The sequence below is a fragment of the Anomaloglossus baeobatrachus genome, chromosome 9 (genome assembly GCF_048569485.1).
Source record: "Anomaloglossus baeobatrachus isolate aAnoBae1 chromosome 9, aAnoBae1.hap1, whole genome shotgun sequence".
Taxonomy (NCBI): Eukaryota; Metazoa; Chordata; class Amphibia; order Anura; family Aromobatidae; genus Anomaloglossus; species Anomaloglossus baeobatrachus.
This window is the reverse complement of record NC_134361.1, coordinates 183,328,138-183,349,430: the sequence shown is the minus strand read 5'-3', so window position 1 is coordinate 183,349,430 and position 21,293 is coordinate 183,328,138.

The window sequence follows — 21,293 nt, the reverse complement described above, 5'->3', positions numbered from 1 at the left end:
GCGTGGTTCCAAGGTCCTCCCGTGATCTCCGGTCGGTGCTGCACCCCATCCTCCACTGCTGCTAGCTGACACGCTGACACACACAGCAGATCACACACACAGCAGATCACACACACACAGCAGATCACACACACACAGCAGCAGATCGCAGATATACACAGCAGATCACACACAGCAGATCGCAGACACACACAGCCATTACAGATACACACATCCGATCGCAGGCACACTCAGCCGATCACAGATACACACATCCGATCACAGGCACACAGCCGATCACAGAGACAAACATCCGATCACAGGCACACACAGCCGATCACAGATACACACATCCGATCACAGGCACACACAGCCGATCACAGGCACGCACAGCCAATCACAGGCACACACAGCCGATCACAGATATACACATCCGATCACAGGCACGCACAGCCGATCACAGATACACCATCCGATCACAGGCACGCACAGCCGATCACAGGCACACACAGCCGATCACAGATACACACATCCGATCACAGGCACGCACAGCCGATCACAGATACACACATCCGATCACAGGCACGCACAGCCGATCACAGGCACGCACAGCCGATCACAGATACACACATCCGATCACAGGCACACACAGCCGATCACAGGCACTTACATCCGATCACAGGCACACACAGCCGATCACAGATACACACATCCGATCACAGGCACACAGCCGATCACAGATACACACAGCCGAACGCAGACACACACAGCCGATCACAGATACACACAGCCGAACGCAGACACATACAGCCGAACGCAGACACACACAGCCGATCACAGATACACACATCCGATCACAGATACACACAGCCGAACGCAGACGCACACAGCCGATCACAGATACACACATCCGATCACAGGCACACACAGCCGATCACAGATACACACAGCCGAACGCAGACACACACAGCCGATCACACACACACACACATCACATCACATCCAGCACTTACGGCAGCAGGGAATGAGAGCAAGTCACGTGTCCGGCCGCAGGTCCTGTTCGTAGCGCTCCACTGCACTGCCTCTCAGGATTCTCCCGGCGAGAAGAGATCGGTGTCACTGGATGAGGTGAGTGTGTATGCGATCCGATGTGTGTGCGATTCGATGTGTGTGTGTGTGTGATTTGATGTTTGCGTGTGATCCGATGTTTGTGTGTGCGATCTGCTTATGTGTGCGATCTGACTGTGTGTGCGATCCGATGTTTGTGTGTGCGATCCTGTGTGTGAGTGAGATCTGATTGTGTGTGAGTGTGTATATGTGTGTGTGTGTGTGTGTGTGTGTGTGTGTGAGAGCTGATGTGTGCGGGTGTGTGATCACTGCAGGTCCTGCCGCTCAGTGTCGGGTGAGTGTAATTGCGGTAAATTGTGATCTATTTATCACAAATGTGGGGAGAGATGGGAATTTTCCAATACAATATATTAAACTCTGGTCTGTCTATTTAGACATGTATTGTGGATATAGGGTAGATAACCTTGAATATATATAGCTTTCAGCAGCTGTGACACTCAGGCATAATTAACATGTTCTGCATTTGGAAGTGCTGCAGTGTAAAGCACTAACTAGCTCAGTTCTACATACTCCTCACACTAAAGGTTGCTTTACACCTTACGATTCGGCATACGATATCGTATGCGATCGTACCCGCCCCCATCGTATGTGCGGCAAGTTCAATTTGGTGAACGTGTCGCACATATGATTATTTCCCGTCACACGTACTTACCCGTCCATATGACCTCGCTGTGGGCGGCGAACATCCACTTCCTGGAGTGGGAGGGACGCTCGGCGTCACAGCGACGTCACGCGGCAGCTGGCCAACAGCAGAGGAGGGGCGGAGATGAGCGGGACATAAACATCCCGCCCAACTCCTTCCTTCCGCATAGCCGGCCGGGAGCCGCAGGACGTAGGTAAGCGGAGTTCATCGTTCCCGGGGTGTCACACTGCGATGGGTGCTATCCCGGGTACGATGAACAACCTGATGTTCAATTTTTAGGAATTGAACGACGTGCATGCGATGAACGTTTTACCGTTCAATCGCAATCGCACGTAGCTGTCACACGTTACAACATAACTTACGATGCCGGATATGCGTCACTTACGCCGTGACCCCGCCGACACATCGTAAGATATATTGTAGCGTGTAAAGCGGGCTTAAGGGTCATGTCACACACAACGACAGCGACGACGACGCTAGCGATGTCGCTGTGTGTGACATCCAGCAACAACCGGGCCCCTGCTGTGAGGTCGCCAGTTGTTGCTGAATGTCCTGGACCATTTTTTGGGCGTTGCTCTCCCGCTGTGAAGTACACATCGCTGTGTGTGACAGCGAGAGAGCGACGAACTGAATGTGCAGGGAGCCGGCGTCTGGCAGCCTGCGGTAAGCTGTAACCAAGGTAAACATCGAGTAACCAAGCGAAGTGCTTTGCTTGGTTACCCGATATTTACCTTAGTTACTAGCGTCCGCCACTCTCAGGCTGCCAGTGCCGAGTCCCTGCTCCCTGCACGCGTAGCCAGAGTACACAAAGATTTGCTTATTAACCCAATGTGTACTCTGGCTATGAGTGCAGGGAGCCAGCGCTAAGCGGTGTGCGCTGGTAACCAAGGTAAATATCGGGTAACCAAGCGAAGCACTTTGCTTGGTTACCCGATATTTACCTTAGTTACCAAGCGCAGCATCGCTTCCACGCGTCGCTGCTGGCTGGGGGCTGGTCGCTGGTGAGATCTGCCTGTTTGACAGCTCACCAGTGACCATGTAACGACGCAGCAGCGATCCTGATAAGGTCAGATCGTCGTTGTGATCGCTGCTGCGTCGCTACGTGTGACCTAGGCTTAAGAAGTGTTGTATAGATATAATAAGTCTGCACAATGGCGCAACCGTTTGTACATGTCTATGATGCAGTATAATTTTTACATATTTTCATATATTTATACAGACTAACATATGCATTTTTATCATGTATGTCATTCAGTCATAAATGTTTTTTGTTTGTTCACTATCACAAATCACTAATTTTTTGTCTTTTTAAGATAATTCATTAATAAAATTTAATTGTTTTATGCGCAATTGCTCCTTGTTCTTCTTGTAAGCTACTGTATATCATATGGAGTTAGCATATTTGTAAGTGTTCAATATGCAAATCTGGAACTTTTGGTGGATACTGATATTTTCTGTGTTTTTCACAGCTTTTAGTAAAAATAAAATGGATTATAGAGCCCGTAAGAAAATGTGGCTCTCCAAGATGAATGAAGTATTTAGTGACGAACCAACATTAAATGTAACCGAAGGCAATGGAGATATACAAAATATGATCTATAGGCTCAAGGAGCTACTGCCTAACAGAACCAGGATATGGTGGAACAGAGCGTTCCTTGACAAATATCTGGAGAGAAGTTTGATTCCACGTGGTTTAACCCTCTGGTGGGAACATTATCTTTAATAACGAGTGGGAATAATGTGCCTGTCAGGCGCAGGCTAGAAAAATACCTATAATATCTAATTATTGCAATTTCAGTGATCTAAAAGTGATCAGAGACCTTCATAGGGATGCAATAAAAGAGACTACACATTATCAGGTGCAAAACAAACCCATTTACTCAACATAAAAGTAATCAAGGCTGCTTTACACCTTACAATTTAGTATGCGATCGTACCCGCCCCCATCGTTTGTGCGGCTCGTGCAATTTGTTGACCGTGTCGCACAAACGATTAAATCCCGTCACACGTACTTACCTTCCATACGACCTCGATGTGGGCGGCGAACATCCACTTCCTGGAGTGGGAGGGACGTTCGGTGTCACAGCGACATCACACGGCAGCCGGCCAATAGAAGCGGAGGGGCGGAGATGAGCGGGACGTAAACATCCCGCCCACCTTCTTCCTTCCGTATTGACGGTGGGAGCCGCAGGACGCAGGTAAGATCTGTTCATCGTTCCCGGGGTGTCACACACTACGATGTGTGCTGCCTCGGGAACATTGAACAACCGGACGTTCAATTTTTAGTAATTGAACGACGTGCATGCGATCAACGTTTTTGCGTACAATCACAATCGCACGTAGGTTTTACACGCTACAATATCACTAACGATGCCGGATGTGCGTCACTTACGACGTGACCCCGCCGACACATCGTTAGAATTATTGTAGCGTGTAAAGCCCGCTTAACTCACATTTCAAAACTCCCACCAAATAGCCCCTGGTTATAACACAACGGTTATTAAAAAGAGAAAAATTTGGCAAAAAAAACATAATTTCAAGGCACCTAAAATAATATTACACACATAATTATTCAGAATTACATCCTGAAGTTTCCCCAGAAAAGACACATTTGCAGAGCAAAGAGCAAGAATTGCACATCATTTTTGCATGTGTCAGGCAGATTGCCTCATGACATGTGAGACATTCATAATTAGAAAGCCTTCTGTGTCCGCGTTCCATGGTGCAGGTGGTGACCTCCTTATTTTGGGAGGTGGTACAGGTGTTGGATTTTCACTATCAATATCTGGCCAGAATCTTTTGAGCATAACTTGAAGGCGAGAGGGGATACCGATGGTTTTCATACTTCTCCTGTGTAGCTCTCCAAGCACTAGTTCATGGGCCAATTTTTTCAGGTAGACTCGTCTACGGAGTGGTTAAATCTGGTTTTCAAGGTAACTGATTTGTGAATTTATACCACCCAAATTTAACATAGCGAAAAATATGATCATTGGCCAGCGCTTGGTGTTTCTGCTGACACTGAAAGTTCAGCACATCTGATCAGCTGTATCAACACCCCCTTTGGTGGCATTATAAAATGTAATCATGCAAAAACCAAAGCCACGGCAAAGGATAGCCACAGGGTATATATATCACAGAAAAACCTCAAAAGAAAAACCCTGTTAAAAATAAACTTTTAATAGATAAGTTAAAAAGCCCAAAGAGGACACACATTTAGTTTAAAATTGAACGAGGTACCATAATAGGTCAGGGGGCAGTGACAGTCACATAAAATATCAAAGATATGGTGCCTAATACTGACGTGCTAGGAAGGGAAAACTGGGAGTAACCACTTTCAATCAAAGGGTATTCACAAGGCAAATGACCCTAATGAGCCCTAGAAATCCCTACCTAGCAATAGAGGGTGTGACACAAAACAGTATGGTGTCACACCCTCCATTGCTAGGTAGGGATTTCTAGGGCTCATTAGGGTCATTTGCCTTGTGAATACCCTTTGATTGAAAGTGGTTACTCCCAGTTTTCCCTTCCTAGCACGTCAGTATTAGGCTAAGTTCACATTTCCGTTGATTTGTATCAGTCACATGCGTCGCTTGACGCATGTGACTGATGCGCTGTTCAACGCTGTACAACGGATGACAAAGAACAGAATTCTTTGTCGGATTCCGTTGTGTGCGGGGGGCGGAGTTCGGGGGCAGAGCCGAGCGGGGGGCGGGGCCAGGCGCTGAGGATGTCAGTGGAAGTGCTGCGGTCTGCATGGCTGGGGACAGGTGAGTGTATCTGTGAGTGAGTGAGTGTGTGTATGTGCATGTATGTATGTATGTATGTATGTGTGTGCACATGCAAAGTGCGGGAGGGGGCGGAGCCGAGCGGGGGGCGGGGCCAGGCGCTGAGGATGTCAGTAGAAGTGCTGCGGTCTGCATGGCTGGGGACAGGTGAGTGTATGTGTGAGTGAGTGAGTGTGTGTATGTGCATGTATGTATGTATGTATGTATGTGTGTGTGTGCACATGCAAAGTGCGGGAGGGGGCGGAGCCGAGCAGGGGGCGGGGCCAGACGAGGGTGTCAGTGGCAGTGCTTGTCTGCATGGCTGGGGACAGGTGTGTGTGTACATACATGTGCGGAGTGCGGGAGGGGGCGGGGCCGAGCGGGGAAGTGTCGGCCTCCCTGCACACGTAACCAGCCTAAATATCGGGTAACAGCAAAGCACCCGATGTTTACCTTGGTTACCCGATATTTACCTTGGTTACGGGCCTACACCGCTTAGCGCTGGCTCCTTGCACCGTAACCAGGGTAAATATCGGGTAACCAACCAAAGCTGGTGACGTGTGCAGGGAGCCAGAGAGCATGCGCAGCGAAATCCGACGGATCTCGCTGCTCAAAAAACGTTACATGCTGCGTTCCTCCCGCCCGGCGGTCAGTCGTTCCACGACTGATCAGTCGGGCGGAGGGTGCAACGCAGCATCATCAGTCACAATCCGCTGCTCATACAAGTCTATGGGAGCAGCGGAATCCGCTAAACGGATTCCGCTGTTTACAAGAGCAGCGGATTGTGACTGATAGATTTTAGCGGAAATGTGAACTTAGCCTTAGGCACTATATATTTGATATTTTATGTGACTGACTGTTACGTCACCACCGGAGTCTGCTCCAGGGACTTCTGCTCCGATCACCAGGCAACACTGTGTTCCTCCCGTGGATGGTGCTGGTGATGGGAGAGGAGTCGATGCCAGCTGCACCGGTGGGCGCAGGCTCCGATCATCCACTGGTCTGGGTTGACGTGGGTGGCGTGTGTCTTCCAGCTAGTGTTGCCAGCGTTCAGCTACAGCCAATGGGAAGACACCACACCCTTCTTAGTTCCCCTCCTGTCTGCTGACCTCTGCCAGAGATAGCTCTGATTTCCTGGCTCCTAGTCCGCCCTATTCTGTTTTGTGATTCCTGTGTGATGACTTCTGCTTGTTTCCTGACTATCCTTCTGTCTGCTGTTTTTGTACCTCGCTGCCCGATCTGGATTTGACCGCTGCTACGTTTTCTGATTACGTCCTTGTCTGCCAATTCCTTCCATGTTCCGCAATTCCTGGTTTGACCCTGCCTGACGACTACTCTCATCGGACTGCAACCTTCCACTGGTAGTGATCTCCAGGGCCCTGTGTAATTCCAAATCCCTGTATAGGGGTTAAATGGTTTCAGGGTTCTGGGGGTCCTGTTTGGTGAGTGGCTTCCCTCTAGTCTGTCCATTACATCCCACCTGAGTCTGTAGATCCAGGCAGGCGTTACACTGTCACTGGCCCCTTACCTATTATGGTACCTCGTTCAATTTTAAACTAAATGTGTGTCCTCTTTGGGCCTTTTTAACTTATCTATTAAAAGTTAATTTTTAACAGTGTTTTTCTTTTGAGGTTTTTCTAAAATGTAATCATCCCTGGGGTTTTTTTTGTGCTTCAGATTTAGGATCAATGGCATCATCATTATGAAGCGTTGAGAGAAGAAGTACATTTTTTTTTTCGCGTGGTACATAGGAAACCAAAACCTTTCCATTATGGAATGCAAACTTACTGCTGTACTGTTTTCTCCCTTTCACACTAACAAGCTGTGGCGGCAATTAATTTTTATTTTTTCTTACAGTTCCGACATATGAAAGCTTCTGCGTTTTTAGGTAATCAATAAGATCACAATTTGAAAACCAATTGTCAGCTGTTATATTACAACCTGATCCAAATAAGGGCTCAGACAGTCTTTTCACAACATCAGTGGGTTTGTTGCTGACACAGTAAGGACCATCTGGCTGTTTTCCAGCATAAATTTCAAGGTTGTATGTGTAGGTCTTACTGGCATCAACAAGGGCATACATTTTTATTCCGTATTTGCTAGGCTTTGATGGAATGTATTGACGAAATGCGCATCTGCCACGAAAACCAGGGAGCATTTAGTCAATAGTGACATTCTCCCCAGGGCGATAGTTTTTCTTACCGTTTTCCACAAATGTTTGGAATAAATCGCGAATTCGAGCAAGCCGGTCATATGTTTTACGCTTGGTTCGGGTAGTTCTGTCATCAAACCGAAGGCAACGAATTATTATTATTTCTTATTATAGTGCCATCAATTCCATGGCGCTTTACATGTGAAAAGGGTATACATAATAGGGACGAGTACAATAATCATAAACAATACAAGACACAGATGGGTACAGGAGGATAAAGGTCCCTGCCCGCGAAGGCTCACAGTCTACCAGGTGAGGATACAGTAGGTTAGGGTAGAGCTGAGTTTGCAGCGCTGTATCAGACTGAGGGTTATGGCAGGTTGTAGGCTTGACGGAAGAGGTGGGTCTTTAGGTTCCTTTTGAAGCTTGTCAAGGTAGGTGAGAGTCTGATGTGTTGAGGCAGAGCATTCCAGAGTATGGGGGAGGCACGAGAGAAGTCTTGGATGCGGTCGTGGGAAGAGGAGATGAGAGGAGTAGAGAAGGAGATCTTGCGAGGATGGAAGGTTACGTGCAGGTAAGTACCGGGAGACTAGGTCAGAGATGTACGGAGGAGACAGGTTGTGGATGGCTTTGTATGTCATGGTTATATACATTATATATATATATATATATATATGTATATATGTATATATATATATATATATATATATATATATATATATATATATATATATATATATATATATATATATATAGTGCCTTGCGAAAGTATTCGGCCCCCTTGAATTTTTCAACCTTTTCCCACGTTTCAGGCTTCAAACATAAAGACAAAAATGTTAATGTTCTGGTGAAGAATCAACAAGTGGGACACAATTGTGAAGCGGAACAAAATGTATTGCTTACTTTAGACCTCTTTAAAAAACAACAAACTGAAAATTAGAACCTTGAATCTTTTTAGAGACATAACAAGGCCAAATTTTTCAATTCCATCACCATCTTTACTCCAAAGTTCCTCAAACTTTGGCGATTTGCCCTATAAGATCCTGCAAGGTATAATAATCCAAAAAGAGCACACAGTTCGATTTCATCCGTGGGCTTAATGATTCTGTTACAGATGAACTTGTCCTTTATATTTTCTATATATTGGTTTGTGTATATGACAATAGAGTCCAGAATGTCATGTGTGAAAAAAGTATTCCAGCATTCAGCTGCAGTTTTCGCATTACTTGCTGTTCCCATAACTGCAGGAAGGTGAGTGATAATGTTTTCAGGTTCCCTACGTTTTTTTCATGGGTGGATTCTTGTTCCATTTGGGTTTTTTTATCTTTTCCCATATAATATGATTCTACATCTTCATCCTCATCACTGTCACCATCTTGCTCTGTTTCAGAATTTAATTCACATACTTCCACCTCATCATGTGAATCAATCTCACTTTCTTCTCCTAAATCCTCATTCATTGTAGGGTCTGCATCATCATCATCATCTAACAGCATGTTTCTCATTTCCTCCACATGATGGGGTTTTGATAAATCATATGTACCGCCCTGCACTCAGCTGCAGCCGAGCCACTCGGATCCGGTCTCGTTTGTGGGTGGCCCGAGCGCCCCCGGACCGGGGGTCACTTCGCTCTGAAAGGGGCTGCCGCTTTATAGGGGGTTAGGGTTACGGCCGAGGCCGTGTTTTTTTTTTATTTGAGTTTGTGACGCCACCCACGGGTTGTGGTGATTGTGGACACTACCGCTGCTGTTCACTAGGCACCCAGGGGAGGTGTTGCGCAGCAAAGGTGTTAACCCCTCCGTGGGCAGGGGTGATGGCCCCGGGACCCGGTTGGCGTGATATGTCGGTGCTTGGCGGTGCAGGGCGATGCGTGGCCCGAGGGCACAGTTGTACTCACTATTACAGATGCATAAGAGTCTCTAGTAAACCAAGAAGATGGTGGTCGGTGCCCGCAACCGGCTGCGTCTGGTCCCCCACTCGGGTTGGTGGTCTCCGCCTTTCTCCTGCACCTTCTGTGTAGCTGTGGACAGCCCGTGCTTCAGCAACGGGAGCCCGCTCCCCGGCATTTTGTGTGTTGGGAGAGCCCGTTTGCCCGCAGACGCTGGCCCGTGGGATTTCTTTGCCTGAGCGGTGGCTTTTTATCCCCCTCGGGGGACTGTTGTCTTCAGTCGGGACTTGGATGGGAAAGGACGTAAAGTCCAGACCTCAATCAGTTAATTAACGGGGTCCGGTAGTTTCGGGACCGCGTTTCAGGGTCTGAGTACCCCCCTTTGTGCTCTGGTTTCCAGTCGGTTCCCCGGTACGGTCCCGGCGGGCCACTACCCTGCCCCGGTCCCTTACGGTTCCACCGAGCCGTCTTCCCGGCTCCTGCAGGCTGAGGCCACCGTCTGCCCCTAGCCAGAGGTGACTGGGCTCCGACCCAGACACCTGGAGTTAGACTGCGGCAGACCTGGGCACAGGTCTGCCTCTGCACTTGAACTTCACCTCTCCACTGTCAAACACTCAACTTCTCTCCTCCTCTCCTCAAACTAATCTACTCTGGTTTCCTGCCTCAGGACCGGTGAACTCCTTGGTGGGCGTGTTCAACTGCCTGGGCACGCCCCTTGGTGTGTCCATCAAATCCTGAGGGAGGTGACTAGGGTTTTAAGGGTGGCTGATAACACCTTTTTAGGGGACGGGTGTTTGTGCAAGGACCTACCTGTGACTACCTGGCTAGTCCAGGGTGTCACACATACATTTTCCTCTCCATTTCAGAAGATAATCTGAAGCAAGAGAGAGAATATGCGTTAGGGAATAATGTGGCTGAGAAGCACTTTCATTTGTAAGAAAATCTGCCTTATTTATATGAAATATCCACAAACCTTCCACTATCCATTCATCCACTATCCATTCATAAAACAAACTAAATAAACAATTGTGATGACTAATAACATAAAATACCAAGCTTATAAAGTGTGATGTGTTCGGGAACAATGAGCCTGAGAAGCCAGCACAGGTATATCTGCCCTCTTGAAGCTCTGCAGACCCACTGTGGTATCAGGTTTCACAGAGCAGCTAGAGCCAGGAGACTACCTTGGAGAGGGGATTTCCTGAAAATCTGGTAGGAGGGAGAAATGAAAGTAAAAGAGAAGCACCTGTCAGGCACATTAATCCCATCCGAGGGTTAAGCGTGCAGGTATTCCCATCATTTGACATCCCAGGCGAGACATTTAGGAGCAAGTGGGAGGAAGCAGCAACCACCGGCTCAAAGAGCTTTTTAGAGCTGAGTTGAACAAACAAACATTAAGTGATATGAATACTGAGATAGAAGTATTACAAAAAAATTTACAGGAAAATTTGTCCAGTGAAGCTCATACAAAAATGAATAATGAGATTGATGAGGAATTTCAAAAATGGGAGAAGGAGGTATGTGAGACCAAGACGAAGACATTTCAGACAGACATGACCGATCAAAATCAAAATAATGTCTATAGGTGGCAGAGAAGACACAGAGGTGGAGGCAAGGATGCTAGATCCAGATCTAATTCCGTGGCATCTTCTGTTTCAACTGATGATACATCTGCTAGAGATCCTGGTATGGGGAGTAGCATGAACCTCAGATCGACTGGGAGAAGGCAGAATTATCAAAATACAGTAGAACCTTGGTTGATGAGAACAATCCGTTCTGGGACTGTGCTTGTTAACCAAGTTACTCATTCAGCAAAGCAAGATTTCCCATAGGAAATCATTGCAATGCAGACAATTCGTTCCATAACTTGTTAAATGTCCCATCCTGGTCCCCTATTGTATCATTCCACACATGCACAAACACGTACAAACACACACAAACTCAAACAAACACACACAAACACACAAGCGCGCACGCACACGCACATATTATGCTCACCTTACCTTCCGTTCCATCGCCGGTCTCCTGGGACTTGCTGTTCTACGGTACGTGCTGTGTATCGGGTTACCATAACGATGAGGGAGGAACTTCTGCTGCCAGAGCGCTGACGTCAAAGGCAGGAGGCGCTTGACTCTGATTGGTCAGGGCGCTGCCTTTGAGTAGCGGTGACAGCTCCCCCAGGCCTCCATATATAATAATGCAGCCAGCCTCTCCAGGCCTCCATGTATACTAATGCAGCCAGCCTCTCCAGGCCTCCATGTATAATAATGCAGCCAGCCTCTCCAGGCCTCCATATATACTAATGCAGCCAGCCTCTCCAGGCCTCCATGTATAATAATTCAGCCAGCCTCCCCAGGCCTCCATGTATACTAATTCAGCCAGCCTCTCCAGGCCTCCATGTATAATGCAGCCTCCCCAGGCCTCTAGCCACTGTGTATTCACTAATTTATATATATAAAAAAAAAACCAAACAAGTACTCACCCTCTCTCTTCCTGCTCTGTCTTCACATTTCCGCATTCCCCAGCCGCTGCTCTGTCCTCACTGCTCCCCTCATTCCACAGCCGCTGCTCTGTCCTCACTGCTCCCCTCATTCCCCAGCCGCTGCTCTGTCCTCACTGCTCCCCTCATTCCCCAGCCGTTGCTCTGTCCTCACTGCTCCCCTCATTCCCCAGCCGCTGCTCTGTCCTCACTGCTCCCCTCATTCCCCAGCCGCTGCTCTGTCCTCACTGCTCCCCTCATTCCCCAGCCGCTGCTCTGTCCTCTCTGCTCCCCTCATTCCCCAGCCGCTGCTCTGTCCTCACTGCTCCCCTCATTCCCCAGCTGCTGCTCTGTCCTCACTGCTCTCCTCAGTCCCAGCCGCTGCTCTGTCCTCACTGCTCCCCTCATTCCCCAGCCGCTGCTCTGTCCTCACTGCTCCCCTCATTCCCCAGCTGCTGCTTTGTCCTCACTGCTCCCCTCATTCCCCAGCCGCTGCTCTGTCCTCACTGCTCTCCACATTCCCCATCCGCTGCACTGTCCTCACTGCTCCCCTCATTCCCCAGCTGCTGCTCTGCCCTCACCGCTCTCCTCTTCCACCGCTGCTCGTCCCCCCCTCCTCGATCTCACGGTGCTCTGTTCGGCGTCCTCCCATCCTGCACTTTGTGCACTCTGAGCACAGCAGTCTCACAGGAGTGATGTCACCGCGCAGGCACGGGGGGGGAAATGATGATACATAGAGTGCCACCGGCAGCTCTATGCGTCAACATTACTGTGCACGGTGAGGGGGCCCCGCTGCCACCGCTGACAACAGGCAGGGGGGCCCGGTGTCGGCGGCGGCAGTGGGTCACATAGCGGCCGCATGGTCTGTGACAGAGGAGTGCAGCTCTTCTCACACTGACAAGAGCTGGCTGCTGAACAGCCGGGCGGCCACCAGGCCCCTAACCCCCCAGGCCCGGTCGCAATGGCGACCGCTGCGACCGCGGTAGTTATGCCCCTGCATATATCTAATGTATTAGTGACTTCAGTGTATGTGTGCTGTATATATCCAGTGTGTGAGTTCTGTGTAGAAGGTGTGAGTGCTGTATAGAAGCTGTGAGTGCTGTATAGAAGGCGTGAGTGCTGTATAGAAGGCGTGAGTGCTGTATAGAAGGTGTGAGCACTGTATACAGAGTGTCAGTGCTGTATACAGGGTGTCAGTGCTGTATACAGAATGTAAGTGCTGTGTATGGCTTGGGTGAGTGCTGTATATGGCGTGTGTGAATGCTCTATACAGGGTGTGAGTGCTGTGTACGGCATGTGTGAATGCTGTATACCGATTGTGAGTGCTGCATACAGAGTGAATGCTGTATACAGCGTGTCGCGTATGTGAATGCTGTGTGCAGCGTGTGAGTGCTGTATACAGTATGTGAGTGCTGTATACAGTATGTTGCGTGTGTGAGTGCTGTATACGATATGTGAGTGCTGTATACGATATGTGAGTGCTGTATACAGCATGTCGCATGTGAGTGCTGTGTACAGGGTGTGAGTGCTGTATACAGCGTGTCGCGTGTGTGAGTGCTGTGTACAGGGTGTGAGTGCTGTGTACAGCGTGTCGCGTGTGTGAGTGCTGTGTAAAGGGTGTGAGTGCTGTATGCATCGTGTCGCGTGTGTGAGTGCTGTGTACAGGGTGTGGGTGCTGTGTACGGCATACAGTATGTCCAATGCATGTGTACTGTATATGACCAGTGTGTGTCATGTGCAGTATACAATATGACCAGTGTGTCAAGACTGTGTGCAGTATACGCCCATTGAGTGAGTACAATGTGCTGTATACTGCTAGTGTGTCAAGTTGTGTACAGTATATGGCCAGTGTGTCATGTCTGTGTGCGTTATATGGTCAGTGTGTCATGGCTGTGTGTAGTATACGGTCAGTGTGTCATGGCTCTGTGCGGTCTTTATCTATGCTAATGTATACAGGAACAATTAGGCAGGGATTAGCAATATGAACCTAGAACTGCTTGTGGTTCTGGTGCGTATTGCACCTGACAGGTTCCCTTTAACCCCTTCATGACCTTTGACGGATCTATCCATCATGGAGCATGTGCCGTTAAGCCCCGCCCCCTTCCACGGGCAGGATGCAGCGATCGACGCACATCAGCTGTTTTCAACGGCTGACATGTGTGCCTGCATGTTACGAGTGGAATCGCATTCCACCCGTAACATTAACCCCTTACATCTCGCTGCCAAACTCTGGCAGCGAGATGTATATACGCGCGGTCATGATTTTCACTTACCGCCGCCCCCACCGGAAGTCACGTGAATGATCATGTCACTTCCGGTGGTTGCCATGGTAGCACAGGGTCATGTGATGACGCCTGCAGCTATGACGAGTCACTTTGGTTTTCACTCGGCCCGGAGCCGAATGAATCAGTAAGTGACCATATCTGCTGTTTACAGCTGTATAGCTGTGATCAGCAGATAGATCACAGCGATCGGATTGCTGATCGCTATCGCCCCCTAGGGGGACTAGTAAAATAAAAAAAAAAAAGTTATAAAAAATTTAAAAAAAAACAACCTAAAGGTTTAAATCACCCCCTTTAGACCCCATTGAAAATTAAAGGGTTAAAAAAAATAAATATACACATATTTGGTATCATCGCGTTCAGAAATACCCGATCTATCAAAATATAAAATCAATGAATCTGATTAGTAAACGGCATAGTGGCAAAAAAATTCCAAACGCCAAAATTACGTTTTTTGGTCGCTGCAAGTTTTACGCAAAATGCAATAACAGGCGTAGCATCTGTGCAAAAATGGTACCATTATAAACGTCCGCTCGAGACGCAAAAAATAAGCTATAACTGAGCCATAGATCCCAAAAAATGAGAAAGCTACGGGTTTCGGAAAATGGCGCAAAACGTACGCCACTTTTATTGGACAAGCTTGTGAATTTTTTTTAACCCCTTAGATACAAGTAAACCTACACATGTTTGGTGTCTACAAACTCGCACGGACCTCAGGCATCATACCTACACATCAGTTTTATCATATAGTGAACACGGTGAATAAAACATCCCAGAAACTATTGTGCCATCACACTTTTTTTGCAGTTTTTCCACACTTGGAATTTTTTTGCTGTTTTCCTGTACACTATATGATAAAACCTATGGTTTCATTTAAAATTACAATTCGTCCCGCAAAAAACAAGCCCTCATATGGCAAGATTGACGGAAAAATAAAAAGTTACGGCTCTCGGAAGAAGGGGAGCAAAAAACAAAAACGGAAAGTGCCCGGGGGCTGAAGGGGTTAAATATCGATGACAGCAGCAGACGGCTAGAAGGCTCAATTCCAGATCTGCTCTGTCTTCTGATAGTGGTCACGGCTGGGTTCTGCATATCTGTTCCCGTGCTCATCAATGAGGTGGATGTGCAGTACTTGGCATAATTGTGCTCACATGACCGTCCACTCTTTCCAATGGCATGGGAGAATCCTAAAAGTGTGCAGAGCATGCTTTGTGAGAATTCAGAAGCCTGCAGTCACCTAGAGTGACTGCAGACTTTCATCATAAAAAATTAAAATTAAGCTTTGTAGCCCAATGTTAATGTATGATATACTCACTGTCAGGATTAAGCTCCGTTCGATGTTTCCAGCAGTCATCACATTGCCGCACCACTCATATGCAAGTCTCATAGTTAGTCATGTCTACTTCTGTTTTTAAGTGAAGATTGAGAGAGTTAGGTTGGGCCCACACGGGGATTACTGCTAGTCCTCACATTACACTCTGCTCACGCTCGCAGCACAGTGGGAGCCGAGGGTCACGCGACTGTGGTCCAATCATGCGATCAGACCACAGCTGCAGTGGGGAGGGTCAGCGCTGTGGAGGGGAGGGCCGTAATTTTTCTCCCTCACTCCTCCATTGCCGGCTGATGCGAGAATCGTGCAGTGCGAGGTTTCTCTCACTCCATAGACTTGTATGGGTGCGAGTGAAACAGGCTCGCATTACACTCACAGCATGCTGCGACTGTTTTCTCTGTCCGATTAGGGCTGAGAAAATAATTGCTTATGGGAGCGGACACACAGTAATATTGTCATTAAGGAATAACGTTTGGAACTCCATTCTATGTCTGAACTGGGTGCAAAAAACCCAAAAAACATCACTATGGGGAGATAAGGTATGCACACCAGTGACTATGGAAGGGGAACACATGGAATAGCAGAAACTGCTGTGTGAATACTGACATGAAAAATTCAATAGCTATTTGTTAGAATGAAATGTGAAAAATGGAACCTGCATTACTGCCATGAATACACGAACAAAGAGAAATTTAGCTACTGAATTGATCAATGCAGAAGAGCCCCAACACTACGCCAAAGTATTTCTCTACGTTGGGGTCCCTAGCTTGTGTGTGTCCTCTCATGCAGTTAAAAAACTTACCGTGTATGGGACGCTGAGACCCAGGCTATATATGCGTATAATGTGGATTGGCAATAGGTGTGTATGGGGAGGGTTCACAAACGAAAAAACTACTAACATTAAGGAATAACGTTTGGAACTCCATTCTATGTCTGAACTGGGTGCAAAAAACCCAAAAAACATCACTATGGGGAGATAAGGTATGCACACCAGTGACTATGGAAGGGGAATACATGGAATAGCAGAAACTGCTGTGTGAATACTGACATGAAAAATTCAATAGCTATTTGTTAGAATGAAATGTGAAAAATGGAACCTGCATTACTGCCATGAATACACGAACAAAGAGAAATTTAGCTACTGAATTGATCAATGCAGAAGAGCCCCAACACTACGCCAAAGTATTTCTCTACGTTGGGGTCCCTAGCTTGTGTGTGTCCTCTCATGCAGTTAAAAAACTTACCGTGTATGGGACGCTGAGACCCAGGCTATATATGCGTATAATGTGGATTGGCAATAGGTGTGTATGGGGAGGGTTCACAAACGAAAAAACTACTAACATTAAGGAATAACGTTTGGAACTCCAGGTTCCATTTTTCACATTTCATTCTAACAAATAGCTATTGAATTTTTCATGTCAGTATTCACACAGCAGTTTCTGCTATTCCATGTGTTCCCCTTCCATAGTCACTGGTGTGCATACCTTATCTCCCCATAGTGATGTTTTTTGGGTTTTTTGCACCCAGTTCAGACATAGAATGGAGTTCCAAACGTTATTCCTTAATGTTAGTAGTTTTTTCGTTTGTGAACCCTCCCCATACACACCTATTGCCAATCCACATTATACGCATATATAGCCTGGGTCTCAGCGTCCCATACACGGTAAGTTTTTTAACTGCATGAGAGGACACACACAAGCTAGGGACCCCAACGTAGAGAAATACTTTGGCGTAGTGTTGGGGCTCTTCTGCATTGATCAATTCAGTAGCTAAATTTCTCTTTGTTCGTGTATTCATGGCAGTAATGCAGGTTCCATTTTTCACATTTCATTCTAACAAATAGCTATTGAATTTTTCATGTCAGTATTCACACAGCAGTTTCTGCTATTCCATGTGTTCCCCTTCCATAGTCACTGGTGTGCATACCTTATCTCCCCATAGTGATGTTTTTTGGGTTTTTTGCACCCAGTTCAGACATAGAATGGAGTTCCAAACGTTATTCCTTAATGTTAGTAGTTTTTTCGTTTGTGAACTCTCCCCATACACACCTATTGCCAATCCACATTATACGCATATATAGCCTGGGTCTCAGCGTCCCATACACGGTAAGTTTTTTAACTGCATGAGAGGACACACACAAGCTAGGGACCCCAACGTAGAGAAATACTTTGGCGTAGTGTTGGGGCTCTTCTGCATTGATCAATTCAGTAGCTAAATTTCTCTTTGTTCGTGTATTCATGGCAGTAATGCAGGTTCCATTTTTCACATTTCATTCTAACAAATAGCTATTGAATTTTTCATGTCAGTATTCACACAGCAGTTTCTGCTATTCCATGTGTTCCCCTTCCATAGTCACTGGTGTGCATACCTTATCTCCCTATAGTGATGTTTTTTGGGTTTTTTGCACCCAGTTCAGACATAGAATGGAGTTCCAAACGTTATTCCTTAATGTTAGTAGTTTTTTCGTTTGTGAACCCTCCCCATACACACCTATTGCCAATCCACATTATACGCATATATAGCCTGGGTCTCAGCGTCCCATACACGGTAAGTTTTTTAACTGCATGAGAGGACACACACAAGCTAGGGACCCCAACGTAGAGAAATACTTTGGCGTAGTGTTGGGGCTCTTCTGCATTGATCAATTCAGTAGCTAAATTTCTCTTTGTTCGTGTATTCATGGCAGTAATGCAGGTTCCATTTTTCACATTTCATTCTAACAAATAGCTATTGAATTTTTCATGTCAGTATTCACACAGCAGTTTCTGCTATTCCATGTGTTCCCCTTCCATAGTCACTGGTGTGCATACCTTATCTCCCCATAGTGATGTTTTTTGGGTTTTTTGCACCCAGTTCAGACATAGAATGGAGTTCCAAACGTTATTCCTTAATGTTAGTAGTTTTTTCGTTTGTGAACCCTCCCCATACACACCTATTGCCAATCCACATTATACGCATATATAGCCTGGGTCTCAGCGTCCCATACACGGTAAGTTTTTTAACTGCATGAGAGGACACACACAAGCTAGGGACCCCAACGTAGAGAAATACTTTGGCGTAGTGTTGGGGCTCTTCTGCATTGATCAATTCAGTAGCTAAATTTCTCTTTGTTCGTGTATTCATGGCAGTAATGCAGGTTCCATTTTTCACATTTCATTCTAACAAATAGCTATTGAATTTTTCATGTCAGTATTCACACAGCAGTTTCTGCTATTCCATGTGTTCCCCTTCCATAGTCACTGGTGTGCATACCTTATCTCCCTATAGTGATGTTTTTTGGGTTTTTTGCACCCAGTTCAGACATAGAATGGAGTTCCAAACGTTATTCCTTAATGTTAGTAGTTTTTTCGTTTGTGAACCCTCCCCATACACACCTATTGCCAATCCACATTATACGCATATATAGCCTGGGTCTCAGCGTCCCATACACGGTAAGTTTTTTAACTGCATGAGAGGACACACACAAGCTAGGGACCCCAACGTAGAGAAATACTTTGGCGTAGTGTTGGGGCTCTTCTGCATTGATCAATTCAGTAGCTAAATTTCTCTTTGTTCGTGTATTCATGGCAGTAATGCAGGTTCCATTTTTCACATTTCATTCTAACAAATAGCTATTGAATTTTTCATGTCAGTATTCACACAGCAGTTTCTGCTATTCCATGTGTTCCCCTTCCATAGTCACTGGTGTGCATACCTTATCTCCCCATAGTGATGTTTTTTGGGTTTTTTGCACCCAGTTCAGACATAGAATGGAGTTCCAAACGTTATTCCTTAATGTTAGTAGTTTTTTCGTTTGTGAACCCTCCCCATACACACCTATTGCCAATCCACATTATACGCATATATAGCCTGGGTCTCAGCGTCCCATACACGGTAAGTTTTTTAACTGCATGAGAGGACACACACAAGCTAGGGACCCCAACGTAGAGAAATACTTTGGCGTAGTGTTGGGGCTCTTCTGCATTGATCAATTCAGTAGCTAAATTTCTCTTTGTTCGTGTATTCATGGCAGTAATGCAGGTTCCATTTTTCACATTTCATTCTAACAAATAGCTATTGAATTTTTCATGTCAGTATTCACACAGCAGTTTCTGCTATTCCATGTGTTCCCCTTCCATAGTCACTGGTGTGCATACCTTATCTCCCCATAGTGATGTTTTTTGGGTTTTTTGCACCCAGTTCAGACATAGAATGGAGTTCCAAACGTTATTCCTTAATGTTAGTAGTTTTTTCGTTTGTGAACCCTCCCCATACACACCTATTGCCAATCCACATTATACGCATATATAGCCTGGGTCTCAGCGTCCCATACACGGTAAGTTTTTTAACTGCATGAGAGGACACACACAAGCTAGGGACCCCAACGTAGAGAAATACTTTGGCGTAGTGTTGGGGCTCTTCTGCATTGATCAATTCGGTAGCTGAATTTCTCTTTATTCATATATTCATGGCAGTAATGCAGGTTCCATTTTTCACATTTCATTCTAACAAATAGCTATTGAATTTTTCATGTCAGTATTCACACAGCAGTTTCTGCTATTCCATGTGTTCCCCTTCCATAGTCACTGGTGTGCATACCTTATCTCCCCATACACAGTAATATTGGTCCAAGTAGAATGCGATTTTATCGCATCCCACTCGCTCTGGTTTTTTTTTCTCCTGGTGTGTGCTACGCCTAAGGCCTAAGACACACATCCGTGCCGCCGGTACGTGTTTGGCAGTTTTTTCACCTACCGGCGGTACGGAGACACGTGAACCTATGTTTTCATTATTGTTTGGACACACGTAAGTATTTTGAAACGGAACGTGTGTCCGTTCCGTACTTACGTGCGTCCGTGATTTTCTCACGCTGACATGTCCATGTATTCTCCGGCAGCACGGGTGTCACACGGCCCGCACCCGTACCACACGGATGTAGTATGGATGCGGTTCCGTGTGACATGCGCCGGAGAACACGTGTCAATAATTTAAAAATAAAAAAACACATACTCACCTCCACCAGCCCCGCAGATTCTTGCGCTGCAAACTGTTCCTGCTGGCCGCCACTCATTATGAGCGTGTAAAGGAGGTAGGTGTACTGTCTCAGGCGCTAATCTCCGCCCCTCCGCTCGGCCGGACGCAGCGTCAGCGGGGAGTGGGTGTGGCTGGAGCCGAAGATCAGGACCCTGGACAGCAGTGCGGACCACGTGAGTATGCAAATTACCGGTTCTCCATGTGCTATCGCACTTACCTACCGGCCGACATCGCTGTGGGCGGCAAACATCCTCTTCGTGAATGGGGAGGGACGTTTGGCGTCACAGCGACGTCACACGGCAGCCAGCCAATAGAAGCGGAGGGGCGGAGATGAGCGGGACGTAACATCCCGCCCACCTCCTTCCTTCCGCATTGCCGGCGGGATGCAGGTATGCTGTATTCGTCGTTCCCGGGGTGTCACACGGAGCGATGTGTGCTGCCACGGGAACGATGAACAACCGGAGCACAGAAGGAGAACCGACATTTTGAAAATGAACGACGTGTCAACGAGCAATGATAAGGTGAGTATTTTTGTTCGTTCACAGTCGTTCGGAGGTGTCACACGGTACGATATCTCTGACAATGCCGGATGTGCGTCACTAACGATGTGACCCCGACAACATATCGCCCGATAT